The sequence below is a fragment of the Xyrauchen texanus genome, chromosome 18 (genome assembly GCF_025860055.1).
Source record: "Xyrauchen texanus isolate HMW12.3.18 chromosome 18, RBS_HiC_50CHRs, whole genome shotgun sequence".
Lineage (NCBI taxonomy): Eukaryota > Metazoa > Chordata > Actinopteri > Cypriniformes > Catostomidae > Xyrauchen > Xyrauchen texanus.
In genome coordinates this window covers 32074781-32091708 of record NC_068293.1, presented here as the reverse complement: position 1 = coordinate 32091708, position 16928 = coordinate 32074781, and positions in this window count along the sequence as shown.

Here is a 16928-nt window from a genome sequence, read left to right as displayed (position 1 = left end):
AGAATTCTTTCAGAGATCAAGAATGAAGCCAAACATATTTTTTGAAATGTAAAAAATTTTACCAATTTTCGGTATTTGGTGTAATCTGATTAAAGTAATTAGTTTCTCTAATTACTTTAAGTAAAAAATTAGGGTGTGTTACATTCAGAAGTGATCATCCCTATTCCCTCCGAAGACTTTACCATCCGCTGTAAGGGCTTTGGATGGCTAAAAAGTGTGGGGCTAAATAATAGGGTTCATTCAGCTCTCACTTTTTAAATTTCTGTTTGAAGTGATCCTACAGCATGACTACCATGAAAGTGCCCTTTGGAGGGTGTTTAATCCTGTTTGGGACACAGGTGTAGTGTAATGAATTACATTTGAAATTCTTATAACTTAATTACATTTTTAATTAAGTTAATTTCTTTCAAGTATATTTGGCTTATATGTGGAATACATTTGCGTTTATGTGATAGTAATTAACAATGACAGTTATGGGCCATCGTAAAGGAGAAATGCAAGAGTATGACTTGCATGCAAAAAAAACTGAGGAATATTGTCATTTGAATTTGTTGACAGAAAACCTTTTTTTTTTTCCTCAGTAAAAAGTGTTTTAAACTCCACTTAAAGTAAATGAATTAGTACAGTGTATGTGATTACTCCATGGAAAAGGTAAAGTAATCTGATAAATATAAAATTAATTTTAGATATTTCGTAGAATTTATTTTTGAATTACTTAACCAATAAAAGTTAATTTTATCAAATACAAGGAAAAAAGATTTAAAAAAAATTATAACAAATCTATGAAATAGAAAAAAGAATTACAATTTTTAAAATGTAGTAAAGGCCCTTTCACAACATACACAAAATAAAACTGCAAATTATTCGTTGTTGAAAAGGCCAAATTCTAAGGCCATTCTTGGCAACTGACAAACAATAATTTACGTCAACATTTTTGAGAAGTGATTTGGCTGATTTTCCAAACAATGTAGGAACATGTCACTGTCCTGTATTTCAACTTGTTTGTGAAACAGGTGTCGGTTAGAATTTTTTTTAATCATTTTCAGAAAAAAATGCAGCTACTTACCAACTGTCAAAAGCCGATACAAGAGACAAAATTAATTGCAAAAAGGAAGCTTGCACACTGATAGGTAAAGATAGATATGTTTGTAAACATCCGATAATATAATGGAAAACCTTTACTTAATACACTTCCCTATAATTTGATCTTATTTTCTTGAAGGGAAGTGATTTGCCATTTTCTCCTTGTCACAGTGAATAAAAACCTTGAATCATAAATGTTTTTTGTTCATCCACACAGACAGTGGCTTGATATCCACTCTATGCATCCTTTGAGTGGTGGGCTCAGGCAGAGGATTTCAAGGTCTTAGAGAGACCCTTAGAGGCAGTCTGAGGAAGATAAACCTTTCACATAAAATGTAATGGTATACTTAAGACCTATTAGATACAATGTACAAGAAAACAAATGAAAAAAAAAAAAAGGATATTTCTTATACCTAAGAAGAACTAAATTAAAGCCCAAATGGAACGTGCTAAATCAGGCTTCCATCTGTTGCTTGGTTATATTCGCAAGTGCTGCAGTCATTGCACTAGGGTTCTAGAATGTGAGGTCTCAGGATTGGCAATACATTTTCAGGTTGTTAAACTTAATTTCTGAAGCTCTCAATGTTGAGGTTTATTACATGCTGAAAATTATTACTCTACATAATTTTTATGGAGTTAGAACATCGTGATCTACATATTTTCTGCCTTAAAACTGTGTAACATTCTGCTGAACATTTCATTTTCTGTTCCAAAGAAAGTCAAAAATGCTTGGAACACAGGAGGGGGAGTAAATGTAAAAAAAACATTAGGGTGAACAATTCCTAAGTCAGTCAACAAATGCACACCAATAGTCATCTTATGAAATGTTTCATAGCTTGTTTTACAGAAACTTCAGCGCACACACAGGTTTCTGATACAAACAAGTTATGAACCTTTCAAGTCTGTGCCAAATTACATTTGGCTTGTCCGGTCTCCTTCCTCATCTTACTCAAACTTAACTTCCTGGAAACTTCATTGTGCAATGTTGCATTCAGTAAAGCTTAAGTTACAATTAAAATTCATCACATATCAAGACAAGCTCATATTTCCAAACAGATCAAACTTTGTGTGTGCGTGTGCTGCAATCGTAGCCAAAAATTATAACTTAACCACCATCAATTATTAGTTATCCTTACCACATGTCCCCACATTTGTCCAGTATTTTTACAGAGTTAACATATAATAACAACACACTCTTCTGAGAAAGGACTGGATTAATAACTTCAGCTACAATTGCTTCTCGAAGATCATTGCTGATTTCTTTGAATACTCCAGACCAGTAAACTGCTAAAACTTTGGCTTTTATAGAGGTGGTTTTATAAAGTGTTTGTTGCATTTCACTGTGGTGTTAAAGCAACTAACATGACATCACCACATGACAGTGTAGGCCAACTTTTTCACTGACATCTTTACGGGACTTTCCAATGTGACACAATAATAGAGGAGAAAGTGTTTTTCTTCCATCAAGGAAAGATTGCACTCTAATTCAGAATGTTCAATCGAGAAATATTTTTTTCTGTCTGGTAAAAATTTTTGCCACTCTGTTATTGTGTGCTCATGAAAAATCAACGCAAATGTTGTGTATTCAAAAAGTTTGTCCCAAAGTTTCATTCTAAAAACATGTTTTAAAAAAAAAATCTGTGAATGACCAGTAAATATTGAGCCCATTAGTCTTTTCCTGAAATTGATTTTAGATTTAATATGACTTAAGTGGTATCAAATAAATGGACTTCTAAGTATATTTTTCCTACTCGAAAATCCTCCTAATTTTTCCCAGGCAAGGATTGTTAATAATTTATAATATGCACACACAGAGAAGTTTTCAATTGTGAAATATTAACTATCACTTTATTATCAATATGTTTTAAAAGTTAATGACATTTTATGGACTAACACATTCACATGTCAAAAATGTTTTTGAATGTTGGTGTTTTTATTTAATGGTGCCTCTATTTGTATCTGAGAAGTTTTGTTAGAGTCCACATTCCATGCCCTCATGTATTAAGAGATGAGACTGAGATTTGAGTTAACCATTACTAAAAAATAACACATGGATCACAGCCTGCTTGCTTTTATCTTACTGTCAACACCAGTCAAAGGGAAAACAAGGTTGTACAGTCTTTTCATTTTAATGAAAGACATCCTGAGTGTAAAGGGTTAATGGAAAGGAGGAGGCGAGAACCGGCTTGACGATATAAATAATATTTTAATTATAACCTGAACCAAAAAGACACACAGGTGCCGGACAGCTGCCCGTAAATCTCTCTCTCTGTCGCACTGCCATCTTTGGTCGGCCCTTATCCCTCTCAAGGGCTAATTAGCCTCCCTTTGAGGTTAAAAAAGTATCCTGTATTTTAGACATCTGTAACACATCTTCAAAAACCTGGTATCTACTTCCTCTTCTACAAACTGTAATTATATGTCTAGGCTCTCATTTGACTCTAACTTTATTGGACTAATGTGACTGATTTTAAAACCCATTGCATTGATTTATTAAGAAAATTGCGGAAGTTTCACTTTATAGTGCTGAGACTGAATTCTTGACCTCATTACAACAAGGAAGTGTCCATTGACATTCAACAATAAACTTCAGCATGAATAGGTGGAAATATTTGTTGACTTTAACATCTCACAAACACTGTTGCAACATTGTAACCAGGCACTTGTGAAACTATAATCATCATGAGTTTTCAAATTAGTTGTGAACGGTCACATGTTATGGCATTGGATGATCTCTATAGATTTCATCAAATATCATATAGAGTTGTACTAGAAGGTCCAGCAGTTAAAATCAATCTTTAATGACTGACAATCTGCTGTTTAAAGGCACTTTCTGATTTCTTCTTTAAACCCAGTGCAGTCAGTTCATTGTAGCAGCAGTGTCATATCGAAACTGAAGGCATGCCTGAGTAAATAATGCCAAAAATGTGAGAGAAGGAACTAAAGTTCCGCTCTGGTACCCAGTTGAAACCTGCTGTGTAGTGGGCCTAACTGGCTGAAGATGGAAATGTGAATGGCATGACACCCTCAGCAAATCACAACACAAGTCAGAGTTCAAACATCTACACAAAGGAAAATTGGCTTTATCTTATGAAGGCTGAATTAAACTAAATTCCCTGGTGCATGTTGGATTTACCAACCTTCGACACACAAATATTGCAAAATATTATATTTGTACTACATCAACATCAGTTTAATTAACAAAACATACACAATCATCATATTTTGTGCTGCCTTGGTCTACTCCTTCCTTTACTATTTGTTGTACTTTTGTATACTTTTTATCTCTTTATATATTTCTTATGTCTTTATAGGCTAAATACATCTTTCATTTACAACTTTTCTATTACTAGCTTCATTTAATGCAAGCCTGGTAAAGTAATATAATCTCAAAAATAATACTAATCATTTGTTTTACCTGTACAATTATAAAAAAAAAAAAGTGCTTGGCCTGAATTCATACAGATTGTGGGATTACCCAAAAACATTTAGTAATAAACAACCTCTACATGAGCTTGCGCATGGCATTGTGTGAGAGTGGAATGAATGAAAGAAGCCACACAGTCATATAGAAAAATGTAAAAGATGTATTGCCTCTGCAGGCTGGAAGCAATTAGCAACTCATTTAACAGTACATGAAATTTAGTACAGTAAAAAAGCAAAGTCCCATAGGGAGCACCATACATTTCTTCCATATAAATGAAATTCAGATAACTGAGGAAAACAACCCATACAAGCGTACATGTAAAAAAAAATAAAAAAAAGCCTAAAAGATGTGTGTATAATGCATGATTGTAGTACAATATGAACAATGATGTACAATGACATTTGCAAAGCCTGTTTGAAATTTAGACTTCGGAGTCTCAAATCAGCATTCCATGACATGTTCACTCTCAGAGAGGAATATGGAAGATATAAACTGCACATCAACATCCCCTGCCTGTTACCTGTTCTTAAAGGGATGAATAAAGATTTACAGAAGATAGTTCCTCAAGGGAAAATCCTGTCGATTTACAAAACTATAATGCTAAAAAAAAAAAAAAAAACTGCATTTTCACAGTGTGTGTTATTCCTCCCACTGCACCTAATATCCTCGAGTGGTAATCTAATCAGAGTTAATCGAGTAAAGTCTTAAGATACAAGAAATATGATCAGCAAAAACCACTCTGTAATGCCCAGGCATTGATAAAGTCCATGGCATTGATAAAGTCCAATATAGTCCATGTTGCGGTCACAGTGAAGAACCTTGAATTACACCATGGAAGTTTCTCCATGATACTTTCAAGCAAGTTGTCTTCACACAATCATAGGATCCGATGGTGAAGCTGAGGTGGTGTTCTATGGCAAAAAGAAAAATATCACAGTCAGGCTTTTTGGAAATGTGTCAGATAAGTAAAGCGAAATGTGTAATGTTTTGTCACAGGACCTTGTGCCCTGAAGCTGTGAATGTACGTGACGGAAGTGAGCTAATGGTGTTGTGATACAAACAATAGGGTTACTTTCACCATGAGGGCTAAGGTAGGAAGAAGTTTGGTCACTTTTGGACAGGGCTTCCCTTTAAACGAACAATGAATATTTCATCATCAATGCCAATTTATTTGAAGAGGTCATAAAAGTGTTACCATATGTGCCCATTTTTGTCAAATAAACAGTACAGATCCATGGCCAGATTCAAAAGTGTAACACACACACACACACACACACACACACACACACACACACACACACACACACACACACACACACACACACACACACACACACACACACACACACACACACACACACACACACACACACACACACACACACACACACACACACACACACACACACACACACACACACACACACACACAAAATTGTTTAAAAAAAAAATTCAAAACAATGAAACTTTATATGTTCAGAAGCTTGTTTACCGTGTTGTTTTGATGTCTCCTTCTGATCAGCAGGGTTAGAAGGGCACCAACAGCTAGAATTAGCACTACTATCGGTACAAGAACACCAGAGAAATGTGTGTCACGTTCTGGCACATTGGGGTTACCTTCCAGTTCAGAGCGTTCTGTTTTCTTATTATCAGACACTGGCAGAAGAGAAGAAAAATGGAAAAACATTGTCAATGACCAACCAACTATTACAATGTATATACTACCACACATGTAAAAAAAAAAAAAATATTTACATAAAATGTATACAGTATATTAGACTTGCCACAGTATCAATTTTCACACTGGTGCGGTGTTCACATTCAAACCGACTAACACTGGCATTACCGCTGATTCGACGCTAGGTGATACTATGGGGTAATTTACGTTAAGCAATAGCCCCATACATACAAATAGCCCTCTAAATACAAATAGCATTACAAATTAAATGACAAAGGAATTAAAAACATGGGGAAAAAAAAAAAAAAAAAAAAATGTATAACCACTTTTCATTTACCGTCACGCAAAAATCTGTGACAACTGCGGAAAATTACTAATATAAATTAAGATCTAAATGTAAACATACTGAATGACAGTGGAGAAGCTGGGGGTGGGCAGGGGTGACTCCACTCGCAATTGTGGCTTTAGTAATTTTTTGGCACAATTTAGTTCTTTAGAGGTGAAATCATCTCTGTACAAATGTACAAACTTAACATGTAGGCACACAAAGTTTGCCAAACCTCTCCATCCAGGGTGTCATTGTATCCCCCCCATCATCTGTTATTTATAATATAATAAATTGTTTCTTCAAGCACGTGTCTGTATCTAACAGCATTTCTTGTGTCATTCCGAATCCGATACATCTTACAATTACCCACAATGCACATTATAGTCTAGTCGCTACCTGCAATTAAAGTCTTCTGTCGGTGCAAATACTTTGTGGTCTGTGCAATTTGATCCGTTGGTAAAGAACATCTGGCTTTCGATGCGTTATATAGGTTAATTTATCATGGGTCACAAACTCTTCATTAGGCAAATATTCTTTATTTAAAGCCATTTCAGTCGTTAGGCTATTGTATTGATATTGGAATTTCCATTCATAATGTTTCTACTGATATAACATTTCACACCGGTGTTGTCCTTTGTACAGAGTAAAACCGGTAACACCTAGGCAACCCTAATAAATATATACAAAGACAAAGACCCTCATTTAGCCTTAACAGACTGTAGGGGCAAATGCTGTTAGCGAACACCTATGAAGGCCGGAACGGTACACAAGGGGGTGGGTGGCCAGCATCACGCCTGACCACCTTTGTCTCCCCAGTGGCGATGTTTTACACACCACACCAGGTACTCATTTTAGGCTGAGTCGACCTAGGGGAGGCCCGGGACCGGTTCAGTTAATCGTCACTGGTGTTGGCCATGAGCGGGAATCTAACTCAGATCGCCATGTTCGTAGCGCAGCGCGCTAACCGCTACACTACCGCTCCTCATTAGAATAGTTTAAAGTTCTAGAGAAATTTCTGCATTTGTTTCAGTCACAGCTCAGAGCCAGGCTACACCACTATTTCCATAATAACGCATTTTACAACGCATTCTACAACACATTTCAGTTTTCGTTCCACATTCTTGTGCCATTCAGCAGAGAAGCCTTCTATATCAGCAGGCAATGGGAGCACCTCAAATGACGAAGTATGACACTTCAGTGATCAGCTATTCTCTAAATGTTGGTGGTTATGAATTTCAGTTCTGCTGCAGTGGCATCTAATTAAACTTCCTTTGGTTGTCATGACTGTTCTGCTTTTAGCTGCCATTTCCCAATTCAGTGGCTCTCGTTAGCGTCATCAACAAACCCAATCACTGTCGACTACATCTAAAATCATTATTGCACTTTGTTTAGCAAAGGCCTGCAAAAAAAGGAAGCAGACTGAAATTGTACAACCATAGTAAGTTGGATGAATCACAAATTCACTACTGATCTGCTAGTTACATTTTGGTATTACTGTGTGAAGAGGATGGATGGAACAAAATAAAAAATTGTCAAATTAAAACAACTCACCTGTTAGATTAACACTAATCCAATCATTTTCCCAGATTCCATCACCAACACTGACTAAAGGATAACACGTGTACACCCCTGAATCTGTGACAGTCAAGTTGAGGAATAGCAGGGAGCAGTTTCTTTCCTCCTTATTCTGAAACAGCAAAGTCCTGTCCTTGTAGGACTGGTCTATGGAGTTGATTTCATCTTGGGGATAAATGTTCACTATTCTGTCATCCTTCTGCCACAACAGTTTGCTATGCTCATCAGAACAGGGGCAAGGTAAAAGTAAATCCTGTCCAACAAAGCCCATCACATTAGAGTCCATAGCTGTTTGTCCCACTGCAAGACCCCCTAAAATTGTAAATGAGGAGTAATTACATGCATATATAAAACAGTCCTCATCATAACAAATACTTTTTCATTTGCATAGCCTGGAGCATCATCACTGTATCAAAGTTCAAACACAGACAATACTTTATGTATTCATTTCAATAATTAAAGATTCTGTTATTGTAGGTTTAGACAGTTGCAGTATTTCTACACATTAGGAAAATTATATTATTTAGTTTTACAAATGGCACAATAATTTCAAAACAAATTAGCAAAAAGGTGCATGTAACATGAAATACATTATGTATTATTATATTGTGAAAGGATATTTGTATAGAACATTTGGTTTTAAAAACAAAGTGAACTGAGATTATTATTAGAAGAATAGCTCGGTCAGTCAAAACAAAGAATGCAACAATTACCCTAGTTAACCCAGTAAAAAAAATTATTAAGTAACATATAATATTGACACTTCTTTACAGCAAACTTCCTGTTTGTTGTCAAAGCATCTTACACTGCAATTATTACAGGGACAATCCCCTGTGGTCATATTTCATGGCTTGCTTTTTTGTAGGTCACAAAGAAGGAACATTCTGAACTAAAGCCCTAATCTTTAGCCACTGCCACACCAGATTAATTGAAAATTAACCCTTAGTCTAAATATAATGCATCTGCCTCTTAGTTATATATAGACCAGATCTCATGTGGTATATCAGAAACTCATGTCAATGTTTAAATACAATGAACTAATAAAAAGCTTGACAATAACATATCTGCATGTGACCAGACCATAGTTTTAAGGGTATCCTGCTGCATTTGGTTTCGTTTTTGAAAGTTGTTTGAAACTATCAAAAAGTCAAAAAAGAAAGTCTCAAGAAAGACTCACCTATGATCAGCAGAAGCGTCAACAATGCCAAGGTCATGTTAATTCTGTAAAAAGAGAAAGTAAGTTTTGAAGTATGTACAGCTGGAAACTCCAGATTTCACATGTTCTCAATTAAACTACAAACTAGGCTAAAGGTGCGTAGTTTTTATATGAGATAACATAAACATCTGCACTTTGTCCTTGGCAGGAAGAAAAGAGTTATCATTTGTTAACGCATTGGAACAACTTCCTAGCAGTTCAACGCACTTCAGATCACATGAGAAAAAGTGCCAAACAGCTTTTCCAAAATAGTCGTGTTATCTTGCCTCTGGAACAGCAAAAATGTGCTAAAATTGCATAAAATAAAATCTAAGCATATAAACGTAAGAAACAGCAACGAATGGATTCAAATGAACTGTAATATAGTGCGGTATAAACAAAAAGCACACGTTATTCTACTGACCTTTATGTTTCCGCTTTGCTGAAGAAACGTATGCAACTGGTTGCTGCAAGTGAATGCGCTGAAATTAATTGTCGCGTGTTATTTAAATGCTTTGACTGCCAGATAGACGTTCTCCTCCTACGCAACATCCCCCGCAGCGAAACCAAGTCCGGGCGTGTCTTGTCTTGAGTTTATTTTTACAGATATTTAATACAATATAACACAGCGTAACCAACAGTTTTGTATATAATGCATAAAGGAATCTGACTTGATTTAGATTTATTGCGTAGCGCTGTTTTTGTTTTTGGTGTGTGAAAGCACACCCCTTAATCAACAAAACGCAATTTAAACTGCATTGCTGCATTATTCCATACGATGGCGCTAGAAGGCTGTAACAGTGATTTTACCACAAATAAAGAGTGTTCTTAAACTTTACATTTAGTCATTTAACAAACGCTTTTCTCCAAAGAAGAATATTTGTTAGTTCAGGGAGAGTAATTTGCATCTCACATTGAATGAAATCCCTTCAGTATTATAAACAATGGATGTAAACAATGGATGTATGTTCCATTTCTTTGCAGTAAGGATTTAGAGGAGTCTTTATTTTCACCCTCTCCTTTCTTCTTCTCCTTCTCCTCTCCATTCACCCTCTCCTTTCTTCCCTTTATTTTCACCCTCTCCTTTATTTTCCCCCATAATTTGCAAATTAATTCATTAAAAATCCTATAATGTGATTTTCTGGATTTTGTTTTTCCTCATTTTGTCTCTCATAGTTGAAGTGTACCTATGATGAAAATTACAGGCCTCTCTCATCTTTTTAAGTGGGAGAACTTGCACAATTGGTGGCTGACTAAATACTTTTTTGCCCCACTGTAGGCCTATTCCTATGTTTTGTGCCTCCTTATTGGCTGTCCATCCAAAGCTTGTTGATTTTTTATACTCGTATTCCCAGCAAACATTCAAGACTTTCTTAACTGGATGACTATCCGAATTACCTTTAATATTAGTCCAATATCCATCCATCCATCCATCTTCAACCGCTTATCCGAAGTCGGGTCGCGGGGGCAGCTGCTCCAACAGGGGGCCCCAAACTTCCCTATCCCGAGCCACATTAACCAGCTCTGACTGGGGGACCCCGAGGCGTTCCCAGGCCAGTTTGGAGATGTAATCTCTCCACCTAATCCTGGGCCTTCCCCGAGGCCTCCTCCCAGCTGGACGTGCCTGAAACACCTCCCTAGGGAGGCGGCCAGGGGGCATCCTTACCAGATGCCCAAATCACCTCAACTGACTCCTTTCGATGCAAAGGAGCAGCGGCTCTACTCCGAGCTCCTCAAGGATGACTGAGCTCCTCACCCTATCTCTAAGGGAGAAGCCCGCCACCCTTCTGAGGAAGCCCATTTCGGCCGCTTGTAATCGCGACCTAGTTCTTTCGGTCATGACCCAGCCTTCATGACCATAGGTGAGGGTAGGAACAAAAATTGACCGGTAGATCGAGAGCTTTGCCTTTCGGCTCAGCTCTCTTTTCGTGACAACGGTGCGATAGAGCGAGTGCAATACCGCCCCTGCTGCCCCGATTCTCCGGCCAACCTCCCGCTCCATTGTCCCCTCACTCGTGAACAAGAACCCGAGGTACTTGAACTCCTTCACTTGGGGCAATACCTCCTTCCCTACCTGGAGTTCATCAGAATTAGTCCAATATCTCATCTTTAATTTGAGCTTTCTAATTTCTAGAGGCATTTCATCCATCTTGTACTGTTGTTACTGGAGATGATCTTATTGCTCCACAACATATACTCAGTGCTTGTGATTACAATGCCTCAACTTTTAAAAGCAGCATTTTTAGATGCAGAATGTACACCATACATCCATAATCAATAGCAGCTCTTATTAGTGCAATATATACTTTTAAGAGACTGACGGCATGCTCCCCATTCAATTCCAGCCAAACACCTCATTATATTTATTGCTTTTTTGCATTTGTCTATAATTTTCTGAATATGCACTTTAAAATTCAATTTTGAATCCATCCACATTCCCAGGAATCTAACTACTGATGTTTGCTCCAATTGTTGTCCATACATATTAATATTTATTGTTGGGTTACTTTTCCTTTTTGTAAAACAGATCACCTGAGTTTTTGCCACTGAAAAGCCTTTCACAGCAGTTTGAATACACCCCTCCACATGCCCAACATCGCATCCTCTCTTCCACAGTGCCCCGTCATCTGCATATATAGACCTCCGTATCCCTGAATCTATCTGTGAAAAAACATCATTGATCATTATGTTAACAGAATCAGACTGCTAACACTTCCTTGTAGTGTTCCGTTCTCTACTTGATATACCTGAGAAAAAGCAGACCCCGCTCTCAATTGTATTGATCTTTTAAACAAAAAATTCATAATCCAGTTATACATTCTACCTTTTACTTCCAATCTATCCAGTTTTATTAAAAGTCCCTCTTTCCACATCATATCGTAAGCTTTTTCAACATCAAAACATACTCCTACTAACACTTCCTTGTTTACTTGGGCCTTTCTAATTTCAACTTCCAGGCATGAAACCGAATCCATTTTGTTTCTCCCTTTTCTGAAATCACTTTGGAATGCAGAGAAAAGGTTTTTCTTTTCAAAAACATATATCAATCTGTTCAATCTACGCTCCATTAGTTTGCATAAATTCAACGTTAATGCTATGGGCCTGTAGTTAGTGGGCTGCGAATGATCCTTCCATGGCTTCGCTATTGGCACTATGATCCATGCTTCCAGTCATCTGGTAATTTCCCTGATTCCCACACCTAAAAAGATTCAAAATAATATTTAGAGATGTTTCTGAAAGATGTTTTACCATTTCATAACAGATGTCATCTCGAAGTTTGTTTTACCCCAGCAAGTGCTTTCTTCGGTTCAAACAGGGTAAGTCTAAATCTAATGTACATCCTGATGGTCCTTTTTCCTCCAGATTTTGAGGGTTCTTACTCAAGCTCAGATCCCTATAGCTCCTCATTTCTTCTGTTATATTTGAATAACTATGCACATTAACAAATGTTTCTGCTAACACCTCTGCTTTTTCACTGTCTTATATTATTGATCTATTGTTATATACTAAGACAGGAATGTTACTGTTTCTTTGTTTCCCTCCCATCTTTCTTATCATAGACCATACTTCATTAATTTAAATTTCTTCTCCAATATTATTACAAAATTCCCTCCAATATCTTTTCTTAGATGTCCGTATTACTCTTCTCACTATCGCCTGTTAGAATTAATAAAATCATTATAATTGAATAATCTTCTTATCTGACATGCACTGTTAACTGAGGGACCTTATATAGACAGGTGTGTGCCTTTCCAAATCATGTCCAATCAACTGAATTTACCACAGGTTGACTCCAATCAAGTTGTAGAAACATCTAAAGGATTAGTGGAAACAGGATGCACCTGAGCTCAATTTTGAGTGTCATGGCAAAGGCTGTGAATACTTATGTACATATACATAAAATATTTTTTATTTTTAATACTTTTGCTAATATTTCAAACAAACTTCTATCATGGGTTATTGTTTGTAGGATTTTGAGGAAATCAAAATAATGAATTTAATCTATTTTGGAATAAGGCTGTAACATAACAAAATGTGGAAAAAGTGAAGCGCTGTGAATACTTTCCGGGTGCACTGTATATTTAAGTAAATTTTTGCTAGAAATTCTCCTCTCCTCCTGAAGACATTGATTTAACCACTGGAGTCTTATGGATTACATATGCTGATTTATGTGATTTTGGCACGCACTCACTTGAATTCTATGAACCTACAGAGATTAGATTTTCTTCAAAATCTTAATAAGTGTTCTGAAGCTGAAAGAAAGACATACATATCTAGGATGGCATAAGGGTGAGTAAATGATGAGAGAATTTTATTTTTTTGGGTGAACTATTCCTTTAAGTGCAATGAAAAGTAGACAGCAAGCATATACTATATGACAGAACAAGTGATTGCTAAGAACTGATTGCTAAGAACTATTAGCTGTTAAAGTGCTTTAGTGACAGATGATAAGACAAAAAAAAAAATCACTCTTAATAGTACTTAATGATACTTAATTAAGATGAATACTTAATGGTAATTTATGCCTCAATAAGTAAATCTATATGAGTTGATGGAGTCTACAGCTTGTAGGAAGAAGCTTTTCTTCAGTCTGTTTGTCCGAGTTTTTATTGTTCTGTACCGCTTACCGATGGTAGAGGCTCAAACAGATAGTGTCCTGGATGGGTTGGCTCTTTACTAATACTGCTAGCCTTCTTATGAAGCATGCTGGTGTAGAACTCATCCAGGTTTGGGAGCTCTGATCAAATGACCCGCTGGGCTTTCTTCACTATGCGTTGCAGGTCCTGCCGGTCAGCAGCAGTGCAGCTGGCATGCAACACTGTTATGCAGTAGGAGAGAATAGGACTGCAGTAGAAGTTAATGAGTAGCTTTGATGGCACATGGGGCTTTTTTTTTACTTCTGTAGGAAGAACAGTCTTTGTTGAGCCTTCTTCACAATGTTGGATGATCAGTTGAAAGGATACATAGCCTCACTGATAGATTGTTATGCAACGATTGTACTGAAAACTTGTTTGGGGGGGATTTATTAAATGGTTATCAATGTCAATGTCACACATGTTGTCTTTAGCTAGAATATTGAAGTGTATTGTTTCCAGAAAAGCTGTTGTATTTACTTGGCATTGAATTATCAAAGAGTTCATTGCTTGTACTGCATCTGTTTCATATTAAAATAAATAAAATAAAAAATATTTTTCAGTGTGAAAAAGGGGATTATTAGAATCTGTCTTTGCAATTAGCTGAATCAAAAATAATTTATGTGCGAGAGAACAGATTTGTTTGTTTTTTTCATGTACCGGCTTCTAAGCCTCTTATTCTAAATTTTCTTTTTATATATGTTTCAATCCCTAGATATTTCAACTGTGACTTTTTCTGTATCGTATTCATATTGGAAAATCATGATATGTCTAGGTCCAAATGCTTTAGCTTATTAGGCCACAATCAAAACAGGCAATTTAATACAATATAACTGGGGGTCCCTGCTCCGTTTCTACAACCACCAAAGGGTGCTTGCTTGGTATGAAGACTCTAATGAAACCACATCACTGTAGGCTATTACTTTTCCTACTTCACAAATTTAGCGATTTAAACGAACTCTGGTAAGATTGATCTGTTAGTGCGGTTCATTTGAACAAGTGTGAACATCACCCGAACCATGGTGCGCACCAAACAAGCGGACCGAGACCGCCTGCCCTGAATATTGGTCTCGGTCCGCTTCCAAACAATCTGTGGTGCGGTTCGATTGATATATGAACGCAACGTGGACAAAGATGTCTAAACGGACCAAAAACAGTAAGTAATTTGCCTAATACTGACCTCAAGCATACCTGGTTCTTCTCATCATAGATAGGAGCTATGTTGCCCGTTATAGTTCGGTACAGGCGTAACCGCCGTCGGCCGTCCTTGCAGCATATCTTCGTTTTGTGTGCAACGGAGGAATTCCTGGCGCTGTTTTAACTCCTTTACACATTTTATTAGCTCTTCGTTTGTTCTCAGCTGGTAAAAATACCACCATATAAATATATAAATCCATCAAGCGCATTTCGCCCAGCAACCAGCATTGTTTTGGATGTTCGGCAAGTTCCGTGGCAAAATATAGCTACGGCATAAAAGCTGTCCAATGAGGTTGTGACTTTTTCCTGATGCCTTTTGTTCTGTATCTTTTGGTTCGATGTTAAAAATGCCAGTGTGAACGCTCAGCGAACCAGGACAAAATGTATCATTTTCTTTTTTGGTCCGGACCAAGAGAACCGAACTACAAGTGTGAACACCCTAAAGCACAAATATATTATCACATACACAACAATTCAAATTTTATTTAAACAGTCATGTTTAGACATGTTACGGTTTTTATTCTAAATAGCCTACTGTACACATTCTGCATTTATATTTATATATATAGGTAGGGGTGTTATCAGGGCCAGTGCTACCTATAGGCGAACTAGGCTGTTGCCTAGGGCCTCGGCCTTGGAGGCGGGGCCTCCAAAACATACACATGCTTATCCACCAATCAAGAGCAGCAAAATACTATGCTGTTTGTCCATTGGATATAACAATTGTCATTCACCTGTAGTTAAACCAATTAATATCACCGTTTACATGCGAGTCACTCCCAACCTCTGAATTTATGAATGAAGAGATTGTAGATGAATAAAATCCAACTTTTCTGCAAATTTATCTGATGGCGCCGATACGAACTCATCCTTCAGGGGCTGCTAAGCATAAGGCTAAGCAGGCACGCAAAGAAAGTGCAGCTCGTGTTTCAGGTATCATCTATTTTTGAGTGATTGTAATGTATTGTAAAAAATAAACTGATTCTAACGATCAGCGTCATTTTGAGATAGATCATTTGACGGTTATTTCCAGTTGAAAAGAGCGCGAGCACCGTTGATGGACTGAATTCGCTTCTGACACTTTGAATCCGAGCGTATGTAGCTACAATGCAGACTTTTGTTAGAAAAAAGAAATACGTTCTAAATGAACCGTCCAAAAGAGTCTGATTCGCGGAAATGAATCGGACTTCCAGTCACTGTTGGAGAGATAGAGGCGAATTCATGATTAACTGTTGAACTGAATCTTTCAAAGGAGTCGATTCTCCTCGATGGAATCGATTACAACCTGTGGAATAGAATCTTGATTCCTAACGCCTCTGAATAAAGGAATCGATTCTTTTAGAATCGATTTCAAGCCCTAGTCAGGAGCTGACTCGCAAAATACTACAGAAAAAGTAAAGTTTGTCAGTCAAAGAGCAAACGCACTATACTAAAGCATTGTTTATTATTTTTTAAAACAGTCTGTATATCTTCTAAAACGCAGATGTTTAGCCTACATTAACTGCTCTAGTCTATCATAATAGACTATAGACCATAATAGACTTCATTTTTTTCGTTTTCCAATCATAAATACTGTTGCAATATTTATTGAAAATAAGTATGCAATCTTAAGCATATGAATAAGCACGCAATTACAGTTGACGAAATTAACTTGTCTTTTCACTTCCACTAGCAGCTGATTTGTGTATCATAAGGTATTTCTCTACAATACATACCTAATATGACTATATTTAGTCTATCAAAAACAAAACTGTTCATTATCCCAAATAGTGGGTTAGTGTGTTACCATAAATAGATTACTGAACAAATTA